A 22272-nucleotide genomic window follows, 5' to 3' on the forward strand; every position below is an offset into this window, starting at 1 on the left:
CTGATCTGATCTGATCTGAATGGCCTAGTGGCTTTCCATACTTCTTCAATTTAGGCCTGAATTTTGCAATAAGAAACGCATGATCTGAGCCACAGTCAGCTCCAGGTCTTATTCTTACTGACTATATAGAGCTTCTCCATCTTTGGCTGAAAAGAACATACTCAATCTAATTTCAGTATCGACCATCTGGTGATGTCCATGTGTAGAGTTGTCTATTGCATTTTTGGAAAAGGGTGTTTGCTATGACCAGCATATTCTCTTGACAAATCTTTATTAGCCTTTGCCCTGCTTCATTTTGTACTCCAAGGCTAAATTTGCCTGTTATTCTGGGTATCTTTTGACTTCCTACTTTTACATTCCAATCCTCTGTGATGAAAAGGACATCTTTTTTTGGTGTTAGTTCCAGAAGGTGTCATAGGTTTTCATAGAACTGGTCAACTTCAGTTTCATCAGCATCAGTGGTTGGGTATAGACTTGAAATACTGTAATATAGAATGGTTTGCCTTGGAAATGAACCAAGATTACTCTGTCATTTTTGAGATTGCACCCAAGTACTGCATTTCAGACTTGTTTGTTAACTATAGTGGCTACTCCATTTCTTCTAAGGGATTCTTGCCTACAGTAGTAGATATAATGGTCATCTGAATTAAATTTGCCAGTCCATTTTAGTTCACTGATTCCTAAGATGTTGATGTTCACTCTTGCCATCTATTGCTTGACCACATCTAGTTTACCTTGATTCAGGGGCCTAACATTCCATGTTCCTACGCAATATTGTTTTTTACAACATCAGAATTTACTTTCACCACCAGACATATCCACAGCTGAATGTCAAGAAAAATTCCTGCTTTGGCCCAGCTTCTTCATTCTTATTGGAGGTATTAATAATTGCCCTCCACTTTTCCCCAGTAGCATTTTGGATGCCTTCTGACCTGGGGGTGGGTGGGTCATCTGTGGAAGTGGCAGATTTTATTTTCTTGGGCTCCAAAATCACTGCGGACGGTGACTGCAGCCATGAAATTAAAAGATGCTCGCTCCTTGGAAGAAAAGCTATGACCAACCTAGACAGTGTATTAAAAAGCACAGACATCACTTTACTGAAAAGGTCCATGTAGTCAAAGCTATGGTTTTTCCAGTAGTCATGTATGGATGTAAGAATTGGACCATAAAGAAGGCTGAGAGCCAAAGAATTGATGCTTTCGAATTGCGTTACTGGAGAAGACTCTTGAGAGTCCCTTGGACAGCAAAGAGATCAAACCAGCCATTTCTAAAGGAAATCAACCTTGAATATTCATTAGAAGGAATGTTGTTGAAGCCGAAGCTCCAATACTTTGGCCCCCTGATTCGAAGAGCCAGTTCATTGGAAAAGACTCTGATGTTGGGAAAGATTGAAGGCAGGAGGAGAAGGGGGTTGCAGAGAATGAGATGGTTAGATGGACATCGCTGACACAATGGACATGAATTTGAGCCAACTCCAGGAGGTAGTGGAGGACAGAGGAGCCTGGTGTGCTACAGTCACTAAGAGTTAGATACGACTTAGTGACTAAACAATAACAATATAAACCAGCTGTATTAGTGACTACTGGAGATCTTGTTTAGGTGAGAAAGTAAATTGGATCTGAATGAAAATCGGGCTGAACTGACTTGCTTTGGCTGTACCGTGGTGATATGAACATGTGGTCCAGATACCCGTGAACCTCAAGAGGACCCCAGGATGTTGGCCTGGCTGGATTTTACAGTAGTGACCTGCGTCTCCTTTGCAACAAATGTCTGTTGGGACATGTTTACTTCTAGGTGTTCACCAAAGTGATCGATAATAAATGAATGACCAAGTAACAGCATCTTTCCTCTTTTCCACGTTATGTGCCCCCTGTGGACACTAGGGCATTCTGAAGAAGATAGACTGTTTTTCACAGCCATATTCACACGACAAACATGGGCTTCATGATGGAGGCAGTCATGTTTGTCCATGTGCCTCCCAAACTCTTCAACATCTTTTCCAAGGATATACCCTGAATATTATCTTCCAGGTTCTGAGGGCCTTCATGCTGCTCACTATTCAGGGTGGAGGGGAAGGTAGATAGTTTTCTCAGTCTTCTAAGTGAGAAAGCTAGAATGTGAATCTCCCAGTCTGATTTCCTGTCCAATGATTGTTTATTCCACGGCATGAATGAAACGTAGTGATCATAGTGTATTCCTTCAACTTTTCAGATGAGGCGAGAAGATTGTGTATCTTTTCCCAGGGTCAGTGGCCTTTGACTTCATCACCCTGTCTCCTGTCTTCCTCACCTCTTTGCCAACCTCAATCCAAGTTTTCTCTGAGCTCCTACCAGCATTTCATGATAAACATGTGTTTTAGCTATTTGGTTCACTATTCTGGACTAATAATTACTGAATCTAATGTAGGACTTGTAGGACAGAGAGTAGAGGACAGTGGTGCCTTGGTATTGTTGTGGGAAAGCTACTTTGGGACAAGAGAACCCCCATCATGTCCCTAAAAATCATACCTTATAAGTTCCTTTCTACTCCATTTCTGTGTAGATTTTTGTCCTCAGATTATTTGTTTGCTCAAAAATTACTCATTGAGCACCTATTAAGTGCCAGACAATGTTCTGAAGGCTTGGGAGGGCACGTCCATGAGCAAAATAGACAAAAGTCCTTGAGCTTATGAGCCTTAAGGGGGGAGGGGTAGAGAACCAGCAGTAAGTATTATAAATGATATATGCGTCAATTACATGGTCTATTAGATGATAAGTGATATGGGAAACAGCACAGTGGGAAGGTTGGGGAATACTGGGGCAGGTCACTGCACGTGTAATAGAATGTTCTAAGTGGACTCACTGATCGTAAAGACTTGCAGGCAATAAAGGACTAAGCTATGTAGATATTTGAAAGAAGAGCAGCCCACAAAGAGGGACAAGCCAAGGCAAAGGCCTTAACGTAGGAGCATGCTTGGAATGTTTAATATGAGGTGGAAGACCAGTGAGGGAGTAGAAGAACAATAAAAGGTGAAGTCACAGAAGTAAACAGGACTCAAACCATGTAGTAACTTGTCTGTCATTGTTCAGACTCTGGCTTTCCCTCTGATCGAAGTGGGGCAAGGGATAGCAAAGCTTTAACCAGAGGAGAAACTTGCTATGGCTTACATTTTAACTAATCATTTTGGTGGCATTGTTGAGAACAGGCAGTTGGTGGGTACGAGATAGAGTGGGAGACCAATAAGGAGACAATTTTAATCACCAAGTTGAGGGATGATGGTAGCTTCGAGTAGTGAAGAGACGTGCTCTTAGTCTGGATACATGACTTCCTGATGTAATGGACATGGAATATAAGAGAAAAAGAAGCCAAGAATGGTTTTGGTGTTTTTGCTATAAGCAACTTAATAATTGGAGTTGCCATCATCCGAGATGGGAAAGACTGCAGGAGCAATGGAATGGGAGGTGATCTTGGACCTCAAAGCTGGGCATGTTGAGAACAGGTGTCCGTTAGATGTCTCAGGTAGAGATGTTGAGTCTGGAGTTTGGCAGCATTCTAGTGGAAGGATACTGTGGAAGTAATTCCCCACATACACGTGATGAGCTATGAGCTAAAAGCTTAACAAAGCAATGTGGGTAGATAGAGAAGAATTCAAGGTCTGAGCTTGGGCACCCAACATTAATAGGTAAAGAAGAGGAGAAAGAACCAAGAGAGGAGATACAGGAGTTTCAAGGAGGTCATGGGTTGGGGTGGGGCAGAAGGAAATGTAGTGTTTTGGAAAACAAGTAAAGAAAGTAAATGAAGGAGAAGAGAAGGTCACCCACATCAAATGTTGCTGGTGGATCAAGAATATGGGGATTGAGAATGCGAAATTGGCTTTAGTACTGAGATGGTCCATGGTAACCTTGACAACAGTAGTTTTCATAAGGTAGGGAGGATGAACACTTCATTAGGATTAATTTAAGAGAGAATATGGAGATAAAGATGAAATGGTGAGTATAAACAATTCTTTGAAGTGATTTCTTTTTTAGGAAGGGAAGAAAGCTATTGGGTTGATGGAAGAAGTGTGGTCAAGAGAAGCATTATTTTAAGATGGGGGAAATAACAGCATCTTAATGTGCTGATGGAGTTGTCTATATAGTGGGCAGAGGGATGGACTTCAGGGGGCACTGGGGCGGGAGGAAACAGAATCCAGTGTTAGAGCAGAGGGACTGGCTTTAGAATGGGGCATGGATGGTCCATGCATGGAAGGCAGAGGGCCTATGGGTAGAGGGCCTATGTGCAGAGGCTGGTACCAGGAACATGAGAGGGTGAGTGGTGGATGGGGACTCTCTTTGAATTGCTCTGTTGTTTCAGAGAAGTAAGAAGGTCATCAACTGAGAATGAGGCTGTAGGAGAAGATGTTGATGTTGAGGAGAGGGGAGAAGGTGTGAATCAGTTGTCTGGGAAAGCAGAGATATGAATGAATGAGGGAAGCACTGCACAGTTGCTGGCAGCATTGAGGTTCAAGGTCATGGGTTTTAAAGGAAGCCTGTCAGCATGATCGTGTGTTTTCTCCAGGGGATCTTCATCTGCATAGCTGAGGTACATAAAAGGTGGAGGACTGGATCTTTTCTCTTTTGGAAACTTTAAAAATGCAACAATTTAAATGTTCTGAGAATGAGAGAGCCCCTTCAAACAATTATGTCTACCAATTTGCCTACATCTTCCTCCCTTCCCTCCCTCCCCACCTCCCCCCTCTTCTTTCCTTCCTTCCAAAAGCACTTATATCTCCTGATTATAAAATAATCATACCTGAGACTAGTTATGTACATTTCTTCAATAAATTTTGTGTATATACTAAGTGCCAGGAGCTCTGTTAGGCACCATGAAGACACAAAAAAGCAAAGAGGACCCTAGATGCTCGTAGAGGAGAGATGAAGATGAAACATGTCTATGACATTTATAAGATGGAAATTGGCCAACATCAAACTGAAAATGGAACATTATGGGAATTGAGAGAGGGATACCTTGTTCCTAGCTGGAAATGAGGGATCTCTGAAGACGTGGCAGATTGTATCTTCCAAGGGTGGCCACACAGTATCTCCCATCCCACATGCTCTTCTGAGCTGAGACATCGATACTCTTCCCATTTACAGTAGGCGTGGATGTCTTCTCCATAAATGGGTTGTGACTCATTCATAACCGATACAGTGCACAGAAGAAATGATGCCATAGAACTTCTGAGACTGGGCCAAAAGAGGAGATTCAGCTCCTCCTTGTGTGCTGGGACATCATGTAAAAAGTCCTGAGCCTCCAGTTACCCCTGAGGTCACCATGCTGTGAGGAAGCCCAGGCCACATGGGCAGGCAGCTTGTAGGCGCTCTGGTTGACAGTGGTCAGCACCAGCAGTGGACACGTGACAGAGTCACCTCCGCGGCATTCTAGCCCCTAGCTGCTGAGTACACCTCAGCTACTCAGCACCCCCGGCCATTAAGTCCTTCCAGCTCAGGTCCTGGACATAAAGGGGGAGAGTCAAGCTGTCCCTGCTATACACTCTCTGAGTTCCTGACCCAAAGAATCTCTGAGATCATACAATGGATTTTTTTACACCTTTAAGTCTTAGAGTGATTTGTCAAATAGCAGTAGTTATCAGAAGATTTCTTGAAACATGGAATATTGGAACCAAGTCAGTGTTTAGATGCGAAGAAAATGTGATACTAAATGAGACTGGTGATTTTATTGACTATTTTATTTATTAGAATTTCCCTTTCACATTTGATATTCCTAATATTGAACATTCTTTTGTAGAAATATCTCTAGATATTCATCAGAACGTTTATGAAGACTTTGGAATGCAGTTCCTTCTTGTGATTTGATTTCATGGTGATGCAGTGCCATCAAATACACTTTAGCAAAAACTAGGTCTTGAAGAGAGTAACTTTCGTACAAAAGTTGAGAACTTCATTAACATGAAATACTAGGATATTTTCTATAAATGAGTGCTAAACAGTACTATTTACAGGGTGGCATTAAAAAAAACTTGGTAGAATATGCATGTGACATAATTTGCTTTTAAAACTAATTTTTATTGTAACCATACCAGTGTTTTTATTTTTGGCTTGAACTTTTCAACTTTTATTGACTTACCAAAAGAGGATAAAGGGAGATTTTAAAATATGATGGCTGTATAGCAATTGACTCATTTACCTGGTCTTCTCTGCCTTTCCTAGTGCAATAGATTAATAGGTGATCAAATGGTTTGATTTTATTGATTTCCTCTCCTCTTTCACCTTCTTCTGGCTGCACAGATCTGTGTTGCTGCTTTCACAGTTAAGGTATTTTGTTTGCAAGTAACTGAGACCAACGTGAGCCAACTCAGGAAAAACCAATAATAACGAGAGGTGCAAGGATCTGAAAGTGTTTCCAGAATTAAAGGGGAGGCTGAAGAACCAGGAAGGGCAGGCTGAGTAGCCAGGAGCTCCAGGAATATAGCAGATGGGAAGCCACTTCCAAGCTACTTCGTTCACTGCCTACCCTGGCGTGAATGAGCTCCAAGTGATCATGGGCACCATGTTCCTTGGCTCACAGCTCTAATTCCCATGGAGTATGACTTGGTCCTAGGAAAGTGAGTCCCTCAGTGAAGCTCCTCTCTTGTCTGTATCTGGTGGGAGACATATCCCAAAGTAAATCTGTGTTTTTTATGATCTAAAGGGAAATGGAAGTCAGGCAGACCAGAAAGCAGCTGTCCACCTCACTTTTGACTCCTGGAGTCATCTCAATAGCCAGCAGCACACTGGACCTCATAGATTTTTTTAAGGGGGTATGTCCTTGTAGTTTTATTTATTTTGGACCTCAGAGATTTTAGTGCATTCATTCAATGCAAGTGTTTCTGTTAATTTGCAATATACCTTATTTAAAAAATTATCTCTATTACCACATTTTGATAAGAGTTGTTGTTCAGTGACTCAGTCATGTCTGACTCTTTGTAATGCCAGACTTTCCTGTTCTCACCATCTCCCAGAGCTTGCTCAAACTCATGTCCATTGAGTTGGTGATGCCATCCAACCATTTCATCCTCTGTCATCTTCTCCTCCTGCCTTCAACCTTTTCCAGCATCAGGGTCTTTTCCAATGAGTTGGCTCTTCGCATCAGGTGGCCAAAGTATTGGAGCTTTAGCTTCAGCATCAGTCCTTCCAATGGATATTCAGCATTGATCTCCTTTAGAATCAACTGGTTTGATCTCCTTGTGGTCCAAGGGACTCTCAAGAGTCTTCTCCAACACCACAGTTCAAAAGCATCAGTTCTTCAGCACTCAGCCTTCTTGATGGTCCAACTCTCACATACATATATGACTACTGGAAAAACCATAGCTTTGACTGTACGGACCTTGTTTGGCAAAGTAATGTCTCTGCTTTTTAATATGCTGTCTATGTTTGTCATAGCTTTTCTTCCAAGGAGCAAGAGTTAATGTCTCTTGAAAAAGGTTAATGTCTTTTAAAATAGCTTCCTATTCATTGGCTCCTTCTTTGCTTAGAACTTCACAAGATAGAACCAGGATTCACATTCCCTCTTGAGAGTGGAAAACTGGAGGTGTTGGATGTTTCAGGCCCTTGTCCCAGGTCACTCTGATGTTGTAAAAACATGGTCAGGGCTCCAACTGAATTTGACTATCATTCATCCATCCATTGTCCTTCTCGTTTTTTATGAGGCAGTTTCCGTAAGGACAGCTGTTGCACCTCCTGCCCACTGGGTCTCAACATTCACTAGGAAAATGAAGTACTTTGGAAAGGGAGGATTCAGGTCTTTGCTTTACCACCTATAAGCTGGTGGTCATGATCACAATCTCTCTCACCTGAATTCTACTTACTGGTCCCTCCCAGGGCTGATAAAGAATAAAATGGAGGGATAGATATTACAGGGGGTTATGAAGCAAAGTGTCATGCAATTGTGAAGTGTTATCACTTTATCCATGCTTTTAATTCTCCTTATGTGTGTGGGCATGTAGTACATTATCACTGACTATTACACCATGTGCCACTTCAACATAGAAGTAATAGCAGGGCAACATGAGTTCCCTAGGGTTTTATCAGGTCAGACAGAATCAGTGCATCCAGGCCATTATACCTGGAATACAGTTTCTGCAATTTGTTTCTCTTGCAACCTGTTAAGCCTGTAAAGGTGTTCAATTTCCAAAGAATAACTAAGCCAAGGACACTGTGTCCCATCTTTGATTAAATACGGTTTTCACTTTAGAATCAGATACTTCGTTTTTAAAAGTTGAATAGAATAGCATCTTAAAAAGAAAAAAAAGAATTGCCACTGGTTAAATTTAGGCTGCTGAAAAAAAGTTTAATGTAAGATTATGCTTGGTACAGAAACATTTTCACTTGGCTGTGAATTGGATACATTTAAAAATCATTTTAGGCTCTTGCCTTTGAAATTGCGTTGATAAGGGAGATTACTAAACAAATGTCAATAGGCATATTGGATCCAGTAACACTGCTTCTCTCATTCTAATGAACTAGTGCACCTCTGAGTGCCAGGTAAAGATGCTCTTCTGCTTACAAGAACACTTGCAGTGGCTGATTGGTGGAGAAAGCTTGATGGTAATTTTGCTCATGTTGGTCTCTCTGTTCATGCTTGGCTTATCCTGTTTCTGTACAGACAGGACCTTTGTCTTGCACGTTTAAAGCTGTTAGCCTTGTCTATACAGGCCTAGGCATTTATGTACTGTGTGGCAAATCTAGCCATTTCAACAGATGTACCAATTTATATTCTCTGTTGTAGATTTTCTGCATGTAATTACAACAATAGATGGCATTTAATAAACTTGTACTGTGTACCAGGTGCTAGACTGATAACTCTCTATGTTGTTTTAAAACCTCATGCTGTTAACATAAAACTTACTGAAAAAGATAATATGACTCATCTGGCCATGAAATAATCCAGCCATTTGGCACACATAAACTTGACCATCACCAGCTAGGATAAAAAAAAAAGAGTGTATGTGTCTTTCCCTGAAATTTGGAGATTTTTGCTTTCTTGCTGCTTCATCAAAGAAAGCACTCCAAGCAGAGAAGAGGAGTCCCCCTTTCTCGTTCCAGTCCCATTACATTGCTGTGGACAAGGTGGAGTGCAGACAGTCAAGACTCATGCTTGTCCCCCTAAGGGTTTGTACTCTGTGGATCCTAATAGACTCAGAAGGAGAAAGTGACCCTACCAGAGGCCAGCTCTCATCCCTAGCTCACCCACCCCTGCCAGACAGAGCTGTTGGGGTGCACCCATCTGGGCAGGCTGCCCTTTTCTCAGGATTCCTTTAGCCACTTGCAAAGCCTGGCCACATCTTCAGCCTTGGTGGACTTTTCCAAGAGGACCAGAAAATGATGGGGTTGCTTTCCCTGCTGTGGGACATGGTGGCTTCCATCAAGAACCATGACCAATGGCAGGAGAGTGACCGAGTTACAATAATACCTGTCCGTCTACCTCCCAGGAATGTCATCAGTATGAGACGGCCTCATAGATGTGGAAGTCCCTTGAAAAGCATAAAAACACAAGTCAAAACAATAAAAGAACAAAGAGTTTTATGACTGCTATGACATCAGAGCATTCCAGTCCAGGACAGTCAGGGCTGTTGACGACAAGCCAAGTTCTCTCTGCAGGGCCCAGGATTTTCACCCAAGTTTTAGCAGATTTGTCTAAAATTGGCCACTCTCCTAGCCAGGGGGAAGAAAATGAAATAGAGCAGTGAGCTCATATTTGGGGTCATATACTACCCCCAATTTTTTCTCTTAGACATGTAGAGACTCACACCTGCTGCTGCTGCTGCTAAGTCGCTTCAGTCGTGTCCGACTCTGTGCGACCCCATAGACGGCAGCCCACCAGGCTCCCCTGTCCCTGGGATTCTCCAGGCAAGAATGTATACAAAACATGCATGTAAGAAATACATACATGCTGTGTAAATGTTGAGAGAGTGAAAAAGTATAATCTAGAAGTAGCTGGAATTTCTCTCCTCGTCTAGATCGGATCTGTTTCCCTCCATCTCCAGCTTTGCAGCAGGGGTGGCCCCAGGCATCCTAAGTCTGCAAGATTTCTGCAGGCTCCCCAGGTTTCCTTTGGTTCCTCTGTCCTTGGGTTTCCATATCTTACAGGAAGTCTGTTTGCTGCTTAATCTGGGCAGCACTGAGAAACTCAGCTCCTCACTGATCTCAGCAATCATTATCCATCCCAGATATGCCAGTAGATTTTGCTGGCTTGGGTGAGAGTGCGGTGGGTGTGCAGGGGGACTGAGTTCACATGGCCACAGTGAAGACAGTGTGAATCAGCTCAGGAGGCATTGTCTGAAGTAACCACCTCTTTTCAGGGGAGATTGAGAGCTTGTTTTCGAAGCCCTGTTTTTCCTCCCCCTCCTCACTTCCATCTACCTCTGGACACCCCACATCCCTAACCCCTTGGTGGTGGTGGTTTAGTCGCTAAGTCGTGTCCGACACCACGGACTGTAGCCTGCCAGGCTCCTCTGTCTGTGGGATTCTCCAGGCAAATTACTGGAGTGGGTTGCCATTTCCTTCCCCCTAAGCCCTTAGGGGAGTCAAATAACAAATTTCCTTTCCTCATCTCAAGCAGGACACACCCACTCCCAGCCCTGATGGTGGGTGGGGCTCCCCTCTTCCACATGGCGCTCTTTCAAACAATGAAAACATCTTCCTAAGTGAATCCAGAGAACAATTATCTTCATCTCCTTCCAAAAGTGTAAAATATTTATGTATTACCTAAATTCTTGACCCCATCAGGGCTGAACACTGATAACAAAATCATGCCCCGTATGTTCTTTTTTTTAAAGATGTGTCCAATATGTTTTGACTATAACTTTAAATAGGTCACTTATGAAAGCTTTAGATTGGACCCAATTGTCTTGAAGATCTAGCTGAGCTCTGACATCCTATGTTGCTCTGCTATTCTATTGAGAGAAAAGCGGGAGAAAAAAAAAGCTTTATTTCTGTCTGAAAAAAAATAAATGATCATCTGTCTAAAAATAATGTAAGGAGAACACCCACGATTCCTGTCCTTTCTCAAATGTCACATCCCATTGATCTAGGTCAGCCAGGAAGTCACTTAGCGCTTTCTTTAAAAAGTCATATTGTCCGGGGGATGAAGGACATCTTCTTTCACTTCTAATCAGCCAACCCATTACTCCTTGTCTGCATTTGTAGGTTCGCAGAGAAACTTAAGTGGCATGAGTCATGTTCTGAAAATCAAAATGCACACGCAGAGCATATAAAATGAGCCATGAAGAGAGTAGGAATTGGAGACACAGTGTGGCCCTTTGTGAAACATGACAACGTCCTGCGGACCCAGGTTTCTGAGTGTTGTTGAACTAAGGAGGGTAATGACAGGGTTCGGGGTTTGCCAGAAAGTGTGTCATGACATGAGGTTTTAGGAGAAGTGCAGCATGCCTTTAATCAAGCCCACGGGGAGCTTACTAATGGTGCCCTGTTTCTCAGTTGTTTATGTGGTGGCTGGGTGGGCTGAAATCAGACCAGTTCCACTTTCTGTTATGAAAATTCAGAGTGTATTTATCTAATTCTTTTCTTCTCCAAGGAAACATTGACAAATGTTAATTACAGAGATTCTGGTTTTACCTATCCTGAAAGCAGACTCTGGAGCATTACTTTTACTGGGGGTCACCTCTGTTAAGTGGGAACTTGAGTTTGAATGACTTGGCAGGTCACCCTCAAGGGATAATATCTATGTCTTCAAAGGAACCCCTTGGGATCCACCCCTTGTTTTGGGAAAGGTAATATTTTGGCCTGTGGATTCTGGCAGCTGGACAACATCTTGGGAGGATCCCAGCCACACACAGATGAAGGAATTTTTTACATGTTAAGCCTTCCATGTTGCCAAGGTACTTATTACCTTATTTCTGGGGTGATGGCTGTTTGTTCAGTTGCGGAGTGTTATGGCTGAGTCTTTGATCTCATCTCCTGAAGTTAATTGTAAAACTTTTGCATGATCCCCCATATTCCTGGATTACAAAATTACACCATTAGGCAATTCTTATTGTCATGGATAATTGTCTTAAATAGGGGAATAAGTTAGAGGGCTAGAATAAAGAATGAAAGTAAACACTTATGGGGAACATTACGCTTTAGAAAAAGGCATTACAGTGTAACAGTATGGTGAGTCCAATCCCAGATTTATAGTGATTTAATGAAATAAGCAGCAGGCATTGGCTCTAAACATATGTTGACAGAGGCAGATTGGATATCAGAGATTTCTATTGTAAAGCAGTGATTTTTGTGTCCAAAATGTCATTATCTTCAAAAGATACATAGTCCTTTGACGTCTGAAAATACTGATAGTTTCCTTTTACTGCTTCTTGAGCTTAGCACTCGTTGTTTTATCTTGGAAGACATTTGCTATTTCTACATTAGGGCATTGTAATAGGATTTACATTTCAGCAGTCAGCAGTCCCAAGACTGTTTGATAGAAACGCTCAGGAAGAATGAGAAGACTTCTTATTCTGGCTGTCATGGATGATGCTTAGGTTTACAAAGGACTTCAGATAGAATGACAGGGAGAATTCATAACCTGGTGCTTTTGAGTCAGTTTCCTGTTCTGTTTTTAATTAGAACTAACCCTCTTTTTTTCATTTGCCAAGGAGCATACCTTGCCTTAATTTCTTGGGGGACAAAAGTCTGCCAAAAATGGATTAAAAAACGGTTGATTTGGAATCATGTCATAACATAGAACTAAAGGAAAGGGTTGAACTGGCTGCTTAAGCCTGAAACAATCCTCCAGAGTTGGTCCCACTGATGGCAGAGAAAGACAAAGCAAACATAAATTGTGCTGAAGTGACAACCAGTGTGACCCTAACTTTGAATATCTGCCAAAGCTGGGATGAAGGATTTCACTTAACGCAACTAGTATTTTATCCCACTGACATAATTAGAAATTTGGGGCCCTTTCCCACACAGGAGTATAGGAATCCCTTTGCAATTTGGTTTTAAGATAATGATCACCTCATTATATATCTACAGCTTCCTTGCAACCCTCATCTTTGGTTTTAATACATAGCCCTCCATTGTTGAGCCCTAGCTTTCATGCATTACGGGAGTGTTCAGTGTTTTAAATTTTGCCTGGACTTCTCATGCTTCTTTGAGTGCAGACCTAGGAAGTTGTTCCTGAATGAAGAGATTCAGCAGTGCTGTTTTAATATAATATTTTCCTTCCATAAGTCTTGAATCCTTCCTCTTATTTATTCAGCTCTTCATTTTTCCCAGCACTAGGATACAAAATTTCAGAGGTCATTTTTTTCCCTTGAAATTCTGCATGTTATGTTGACTTAAAGAAAGATGATTGTATTTCAGTAAGTAATTCATTCAAATTTGAAGAAGGAGATTAGAAAGGTCAGATGTTATTCCAAATGGATGTTTTCTGAAAAGCCAAACTATCAAAAAAAAAAAAATGAAGGTAAAATAGAACTAAACAGAAAGCAAAATGCTTCCAGTTTGAATAAATAAAATTTACTAGATTATCTCATTGGATATCAGCCCTTTCAAGATTCAAAGTCCCTAGTCATTGGGAAATCTTGCTCATTTTCTATGGTAGTAACATATAGAGATTGCAGTAGTTAATTGCAATTATTCACTCTAGACAAAGACAAAAAAAAAAAAAAAGAGTTTTTCATCTTCCAGTTTCTTAGTTTGTGTGCAAAGTTGCCATTCCAGATGGGACCCATTATGCGATGCTGTATTTCAAAGGGAAACATTTCTTAAAGTTGCTGAAAAAAAGTCTATTAAGGAAATAAGAGCCGCTGAAGGAAAGACACATGTTATATATTTCTTCAATTAGTGGCAAAGTCCTGGTAGTATGATAAAGAACTGTGGGGGTTCTAAGTGAAATACTTGAATCTTCTCTCCTCCTCAGCCCACCCAATGCTGTTGTAAAAAGGGAGAGAGAATCATTGGATTCAATTCTGGGGGAAAACCATTTCTGATTTTGTAGCTATGAGAACAGAATTGCACTCTTTTGCTTAATGTGTCATTTATTAAAAGTTTTTCTCAGTAGGACAGCAAGCAATTATGTGAAGCAGCTGGGTTACAAGAAGGCCTGCTCACATGTTATTACACGCAGAGGAATTATGGATTATGGAAAGATGAACAATGTAATTATGCTCGTGGAGTGTCACTTATTATTAATTTTGGGGGTGAAATTTGTAATGATTTCATAATAGCTCTAAAAATCAGAGCAAATGTTTGGATTTCTAAGGGTTCTCCAAGGTTTAAAACTGGTCCATGGGTTTAATTTTGTCAAAATGTGGTCCAGTGCCTGACAGTGCTGTGTTTCAAGGGGAATGAAATCCTACAAAGGCTGAAGACAAAGTCTAAAACTTTTAATTTGAAATTTCTCATTTCATTAACTCTCATCTGTCACAACCCCATTCCCTTGCTGGGATCCTATAGAGATGGACTCAGAAGAGGGTAGCCCACAGCTGCCTTGCAATTACCCTGAGTAACTCTGCAAAGGTGAAAAGAGGCTGTACTCATGGAAGTCAATTAACATCTTTCCTGGTTCCACCTGGCAATTATTTGAGACATATCGTCTTCCAGAGACCTGCCAGTCACTCAGAAATCAGGGTCGTCTTTGCCTTTCTAGAGCCCCTTCCTTTGACTGTTCAAACTCCTTTTTCTTATTCTTCCCAATGCCTGTTCCACCCTCTTCCTTCTTGTTTCTTGTTGGCAGTATTGCTAATTAGGCCGCTTTTTCAAACAGAATGAGGAGTCTCTTTTGCCAGGTAAGTGGGTGGTATTCGCAGTAAGTAATTAAAAGGGATTCACTGAATTAAAAAAGCCTAATAATAACAATAGCAAAACAACAACAACAACAAGTGTGGGCAAAAACTGAAGTGACCTAGAAATGAAGGCACGTTAGTAAATGGGCAAGTGGCCTGAAAACTCTGCAGGTGTAGATGTTTGAGTTGCTGGAAAAGTGGCTCTTTGGCCATCTAACATACAATAAAAAAAAAAGGAATACAGAGTCATCATTATCTCAAGTTTAGTGTATTTTAAAGTTTCCCAGCTGCTATATAGTGATAGAGCTTTAATTTTTACCTTCAAGGATGTCTTTTCCAAATGGCAATAACTTAATCTTCTTAGCCTCTAACTGCAGTGTGTGTGTGAGTCATTCAGTCATGTCTCTTTGTGACCACATGGACTGTAGCCCACCAGGCTCCTCTATCCATGGAATTCTCCAGACAAGAATACTGGAGTGGGTTGCCATTCCCTTCTTCAAGGGATCTTCCTGACCCAGGGATCGAACCCAGGTCTCCTGCATTGCTGGCAGATTCTTTACCATCTGAGCCACCAGAGAAGTCCAGTAGATACTATTAAAAGTTCAAATGAAAAAAAAAAAAAAGTTCAAATGAGGTTAAAAAAAAAATCCCTAAAAATTGCCAGTGGAAAAATCTGCTAAAACGTAATGCTTACTTTTCCAACCCTTTAAAAAAAAACTGAAGTATAGTTGATTTACAGTGTTGTTCTAGCACTTTATATATGACACAAACATAAATCACAGACACCAATCTATGTAAATACATTTTTGTGTGTGTGAAAATCGATTTAGTCAACATTATTTGCCGAACACCTATTATGTGCTAGGCTGTGCGATACCATGATGAATGAAAACACATGTAGTCCCTCCCCTCATGAAGCTTACAGCCTACTGCAGGAGAGAGACATTAATTAAAGGATCATGTAATTGAATATAATACTACAAATGTGACAAGTACCATAAAGAAGAGGTATATATATATAAGACCATATATTAGGGAACGAGGGCTTAATCTAGGATGTCAGAAAAGGTTTCACTGGGGAAGTGATGATACTGAGTTTAGATTTCAAATAAGATGGGGATGAGGGGGAAGGAGGGATCCAGAGCAGCTGAGTAGCTTGATGAGAGCCTTTGTGATAGGAAGGAGCATGCACGCTGAGAAAATAAGCGGTGGGTAAGAAGCCAGACTTTGTGGGGCAGTGTAGATGCCGTGGAGGACTTGGTTCTCGGCCCTGAAGTAATGGATGCTGGGATTCAGGCACGAAGGTGGCACATGGTTCGTCAAGCTCAGCCCAGCTTCGGTGTGGAGACTGATTGGAAGGAGCATAGATTCACGGGGGTTAAATGAGAGGCTTTCATGGTAGAAGGGAGAGAGTTGCTATGAGTGTGAACTAGAGTAGCGGTGCTGGGGCTGGAGGAAGAGAACTTGATGATGATTTGTATGTGAGGTGGGGAGTAAGAGAGGAGCCAAGGGAGCTTCTTTCCCTGGTGTTTGCTGTGGTTGACTTTCAGGCTTTTTGTCCATTTGACTATACTGCATGCATGTGTGTGCCCAATTGCTAAGTCATGTCTGACTCTTTGCAACCCCATGGACTACAGCCCGCCAAGCTCCTCTGTCCATGGGATTTTCCAGGCGAGAATACTAGAGTGGGTTGCCATTTTCTCCTTCAGGGGATCTTTCCCACCCAGCGATCAAACCCACGTCTCCTGTATCTGCTGCATCGGCAGCTGGATCTTTACCACTGGGCCAGCTGGGAAGCCCATTTGACTATAGTGCTCTCCCTCTTTTTTCTTACTAATTTGTAGGATATAGTCATACATTGTGGATATTATCCCTTCTTCTGTTACATGTTCCAGATATTTTCTTCTGGTCTCTTCCTTGTCTTTTTTATTTTACAGTATTTTTTAATGATTTACATAGTTATACTTGTCAATTTATTTTTTTCTTCCAAATTTTGTGCCTTCTGTGCTTTTCTGATAATGTCTAGTTGGTTTTTAAAATTCATTTGGAACTTATATGTTATGAAGTAGGGATTGATCCTGTGTTTTCTAGATGGGTACTAAATTGTATTTATACCATTTAGTCTCTTTTCCCAATTAATTTAAAATAAAACCCCATATACACATATTCAGCAGATATTCCTTACATTATTCTAATTCGTTGTTCTAGGTGACTTTCCTGTGCTAATCATGCACTGTTTTAATTAGCATGTGTGTGCTGCTTAGTCCTCAATTGTGTCTGGCTCTTTGTGCCCCCAAGGACTGTAGCCCACCAGGCTCCTCTGTCCATGGGGATTCTCCAGGCAAGAATACTGGAGTGGGTAACCATGCCCTCCTCCAGGGGCTGTTTCCAATTCAGGGATCAAACCCAGGTCTCCCACATTGCAGATGGCTTCTTTACCCTCTGAACCACCAGGGAAGCCCAAGAATACTGGAGTGGGTAGCCTGTCCCTTCTCCAGGGGATCTTCCTGACCCAGGAATCGAATCGGGGGTCTCCTGCATTGCTTATTTTAATTAGTTAGGGCTTCCCAGGTGGCCCAGTGGTAAAGAATCTACCTGCCAGTGCAGAAGATGCAAGATTGATCCTTGGGTTGAGAAGATCCCCTGGAGGAGGAAATGGCAACCCACTCAAATATTCTTGCCTGGAAAATTCCATGGGTAGAGCAGCCTGGCAAGCTCCATTTGTAACAGTCCATGGGGTTGCAAATAGTTGGACATCACTGAGCACGCAGTCACACATTTAATTAATTAAAAATATTTTGTATTCCTCTGGTACATTTTCTCTTAGACATCTAGAGAATCAGCTAGTCAGTTCTATGAAAGGAACTCTTGGGATTTTGCTTGAGATTGCAGTGAATTTATAGATTAATTTAGAAAGAATTGGCATTTTTTGTTACAACGTTGAGTCTTCCTACCTAGCAACGTGGCATATCGCTCCATTTATTTCAATGGGGTGTGTCTTCTTTTATGTCCTCCCGTAAAGTTTTATATTTTTATTCATATAGATCTTAAGGCAAAGGTATTTTGTTTTACTTGAATTATCTTAGAGTTTCCTACTTTGTGACTTCAGTTAAGTGTGTATATTTATAAATACTATCCATCTTCTTCATGTGATTAAGATGTGTCCTCTGTCTCTTAAAAGGTTTGACATCTGTTCCAGGCGGGAGGATAGGGGTAAGGTGGATTTTTCTTTTCTTGGAGTAAATACCTTGATGGAGACTTTCAAATCAATCTCTCTGCAAGTGATGGCCTGCCTTCTCTAGCGCATGGTTTAATGTGAGTGGAGGATATGTATTTGTGCTCTATATCTACATCTTTCGAAATGCACTGTCTAATGATTTGGAAATATTCCAGCATAATTTCTCTGCTGGTACATGTTCAAGGCCCAGCAGAAGAATCACTCATCCTTAACCTTGTTTGTTTATCTGCTTGCTGATCTTTCTCTTGACTGCTACCTCTTAAATGCGTTGAAGGGTCAAGGGAGTCTAGCCAAAGCCCTTAAGGACCAACCCTAAAGTTCATCTTCTGTGCTTCTGAAAGACATTCTCTTCTTGCTCCTTCTGCTCCGGCAAAGAAGGGAGTTATCAATAGATGTTATGGTTGATAACGCACACAGAGCATGCACAAAAAATAGATCAAAGACTCTGAACCTGTTTATCTGTTTGATAGATCCAGCTTTCTTTGTTCACACAGTTTCGCTCAAAACTGTTCTTTCAGTGTCCAAGCTAAGCTTGTGTCTAGTGATGCAGACTTGATTTAAATTAGAGAGACCCAGTAAGCGCCCTGGCTGAGCTGGGAGGGACAAAGCTGGCTTTCGTCAGCCTCTTTCTATCATCTCTGTGTGCCCTCAGCCTCTTTGGTTTTCTTGCTTGTGAAGCTCTGTCAATGATACTGGTGTCTTTGTTTTGTAGATGTAGCCTGGGCTCTGCAGTGGTGATGGCCTGCCGCTTACTATCGATTTCTTTGGGTGTTAATATTTTCCTATTGTGCCTGTTGTCTGGCCCTCACTTCTCTGCCTGGTACTGTAATACACAGCTTTCAGTATTCTGATGGGATAGCATGGGTCTGCCATCACTAGTTTGATTTTTTTAACAGGAAGCTCAGACAATAAAGGCCTTGAGAAAGCAAATGTGAGAAATGCATGCTTCTGTCTAGGGACATGAGTGCAAAAACAAAACAAAACAATACTGTCTATTTTGTTAGTTTCTGCCACCCTGTTTTTACAGTAAAGAACTAGAACCCTTCCCTGCACCCTGGGCATGAGCAGAGAAATTGGCTGCAGCCGTCAGAGGCTGTACTTTGAGATATTAAATGTTTTCTGATAAATGTGTAATTATCACCTGTTGTCTGCTTTCTCTCCTGCTGCTCAATAAGTAAATGCCTTCTTGATTTAAGGAGTACATCTTGAATATTACTACTATTACTTCTACTACTAACAATAACAATAAATGTGCATTTAAAAGAGAAATTCATAAAACCTAGTGACAGGTAACTATTAATCCCTCCTTTGTGCATTAATTGAACCTAAGTAGATAACATATACAGCTTTGTTGGAACTAGCTCCGTGTGGAGCAGGTTTTTGAGGAGGGGATCTCTGTTTTTCTTCAGACTCAGTCAATGAGGTTTTATTTAAGAGTGGCATGTTAATGAGACTTTAAACAGGATTTGGGGATTTCAGGGGAAGAGGAACATTCAAGAAAGGATCATAAGTTTTCACTGTTCTAAAGGGTGAAAGTGTGGAAAGTCAGAAGTGGTCTCTATTTTAGCTTCTAGGCAATGTCAAATATCTGGTTTCTAGCTTGCTTTATAGAGTCCTCCTTACCCTTCTTAGTTGCAGTTACCCAGTTGTTCTTGCTGATTCCTCTTTCTTTGCCCTGGGTCTTCAGTGATATTCTTCTCCGCTCTCACATGTCTTGTCCTCCCATTTTGTACTGAATTCCACAGTTGTGTTCCTTCTTTTATAATCAGAGTTTTGGCTTGGCACATGGTTGTCTACTTTGAAACTACATTTCTCAGCCTCCCTTGCAGCTAAAATTCAGCCTATAAGTTAAGTTCCACTTAAGAAGTTCTCCCAGGAGATTTGGAAGAAGAGAGCTGGGCTTCTTTTGGATCCTGACTGTCTTAATGACCAGCCAGACCGTGGGTTTCCTGCATTAACTTCCGATCCCCTCTTAACTGGTTGTCAAGAAGCAGTGGGGGTCGTGGCCCCTTCTTGATCTCGTGTCTCATCTCTGAGTGCTGCTCCTCATGTCCATTTTCCTGCTTCCTGCTGCACTAGGGGCTTCAGATTAGACTCTGGGCCGTGGCTCTAGTTGTGCCTTTGAGTTAGCAGGCCCCATGCTAGGTTTCTGGGTTGCTCTAGACATCTCTCACTCTTTTCAGTGGTTTTATAAACCCCTCGGTCCCTGTATTAAACTCATTTTGCTTCAAAATACATGGAGTTAGTTCTCAATCCTGCGCTGATCCTATGATAAATAACATTAATTATGTCCATGCCCATAGAATAGGCGGGCAAGGATGGTCCTCATAGAGGAACCACCAGTGAGTTTCATGGGCCAGGCTCCTGGTGAGGCCCTTGACCTTCTCTCATTGTCTCATCCCACCCACCCTGCGGGGCAGGCATCACTGACATCTTACTGAGGTCTCTCTCTCAAGAGGGCTGGGGAGGTCTGTAACAAGCCTGTGGCCACAGGGTGGGAAGGGAAATCCCGTGCTTTAAGCCTTCTCTGTCACCCCAGCTGTGAGCAGAAATTGTTAGGATGTCAGAAATCAGTGCTGCGGACTGAGATGCCAAAACAATGTCTTTCACTTTCACATGGAGAAACTGAGTCTGTCAGAGGGACGTGACCTCATTGCTTTAACTCTTCCCCATGAGCTGGATGCTCTGCACAGTGCGGTTAGACCCATGCCCTGAACCCACGGTGGGACCTGAGGCCTCCGTGTGATGTGATGTGTTGCTCTCACAGCCTCCCCCTCACTACCCTCATTCTCCTTCTAGGGAGGAGTGGGTGCTCTCATCAGTCCCTTGTAAGAACTGCCAGTGGCTGACGAGTTTAGTACACTCTATTTTAAAAAAATAAATAAAAGCAGCAGTGCATGTATTGTGAACACTTCAGAGGCTCTCACAAGGCAGGAGTGGAAACGGGCACGGAGGCCACTCCCTGCCGCAGCCCGGTTCTCTCTCCCGTTCCTTCCTGCATCCCCGGCTTCCCCTTCCTTGGCTGGAGTTGTTGAAGGCCTGGGAGGCTCCCCTCTCTGTGTGTCTCCCACCACCCCAGTCCTTGTGTCCCGCTCTCTGTGTCTGGCTCCTTTTACTCTGCACTATATTCAGGATTGACGTTTTCTCCAGCCAGAGTCATGAGACAGACACTTTGGGTTTGGGGTGAAATAAAGCAGGCCTTCTCTGCTGTGTTGCGATTCTAGGGCATTTCAGCCATTCTAACTTAAAGGCAATTTCCATGGGTCTCAGCTTCTCAGAGTTTTTACTAAGATGTAGGGAAGGGGGGTCAGGAAACTAAGTAGGAAATATTAGCTGGCCTGATTTTGCCTTTATTGTGCACATATACCCTGAGAGATCTTGAGGAAAAGGACGGGCGAGGCCAAAGCAGAATTTAGGGACTGCGATGGTACCGTTTTATTATCACTCCTTATCAGCTCTCTGCACAGCCGTCCCTGGAAGGTCCTCTGTCCCATGCGTGGCCCTCCCCACTTGAGTGCAGTCTTTCTTCTGTGAAGCCTCAGCTCAGTGGTTACCGCCTCTGTGAAACCTGGCAGACAGCGTTAATCCCTTTGTCTTCAGCAGCCCACAAGCTTTGTTGACACAATAGAAATACTACTACAGCGCTTAGCACAGTGCGCTGTGAAAAGCTGTTTGCTTATCTGTGTCTCCCACTACATATTGACCTCCTTAAGGAGAGTGACTGCATCTTACTCATCTCTTAATCCGCCACAGCTAAATAAATATTTGCTAAATCAAGCCAAATTCCCGTCCCAATTCAATGTAACACATCAAAGTACACAGTTCTTGGATTTTTAGGACCCGTTGATTGTACAGTCACCTTTGATTTAAGTAGTGTTTGGGATGTATTCCATGTCCATGCGTGATATTGCCTTAAATGTATTGTTCATGAACATGGATTCTGGAGCCCAGCTCCCCACTGTGACTGCTGGTTCCACCATGGCCAATCTCTGTGACCTTGGTTGGACAAGGGTCTTAACTCTTCTTTGGTTTCCTCACCTTTAAAATGTGGCTGAAGACAGTATTTATCTCATCACAGGGTTGTGAGAAGATTCAATCAATGAACATTTGAAGAGCATCTAAACTACATCCTGGCAGACGGTAAGTGCTATCTAAGTATTTGTTGTTATTGTTATCTTGATACCACTTAGAATAAAATGTAAAACCTGAAATGTACACCTTAAACTCATTTTAAAAAGCCGGCTTGAACAACTCTTAGAAACTGCGTAGAACAATTTCCACAACAGCA

At 42.1% G+C, this 22272-nt stretch overlaps 1 long non-coding RNA gene across 13 annotated transcripts in view; it reads left to right on the plus strand.

Moving 5' to 3' along the window:
- Window positions 1-22272, plus strand: part of LOC112586931 — a 175405-nt gene that overhangs the window by 38662 nt on the left and 114471 nt on the right. For 12 of the 13 annotated variants that reach the window (XR_006553425.2, XR_006553427.2, XR_006553430.2 and 9 more), the window contains one exon: window positions 22063-22124. This is a non-coding gene — a long non-coding RNA (uncharacterized LOC112586931). Of the gene's footprint in view, window positions 1-13798; window positions 14750-22062; window positions 22125-22272 lie in introns of those variants that run through there. The other variant, XR_006553421.2, reaches the window with a different exon arrangement.

This window comes from Bubalus bubalis, chromosome 9 (genome assembly GCF_019923935.1).
Source record: "Bubalus bubalis isolate 160015118507 breed Murrah chromosome 9, NDDB_SH_1, whole genome shotgun sequence".
Taxonomy (NCBI): domain Eukaryota; kingdom Metazoa; phylum Chordata; class Mammalia; order Artiodactyla; family Bovidae; genus Bubalus; species Bubalus bubalis.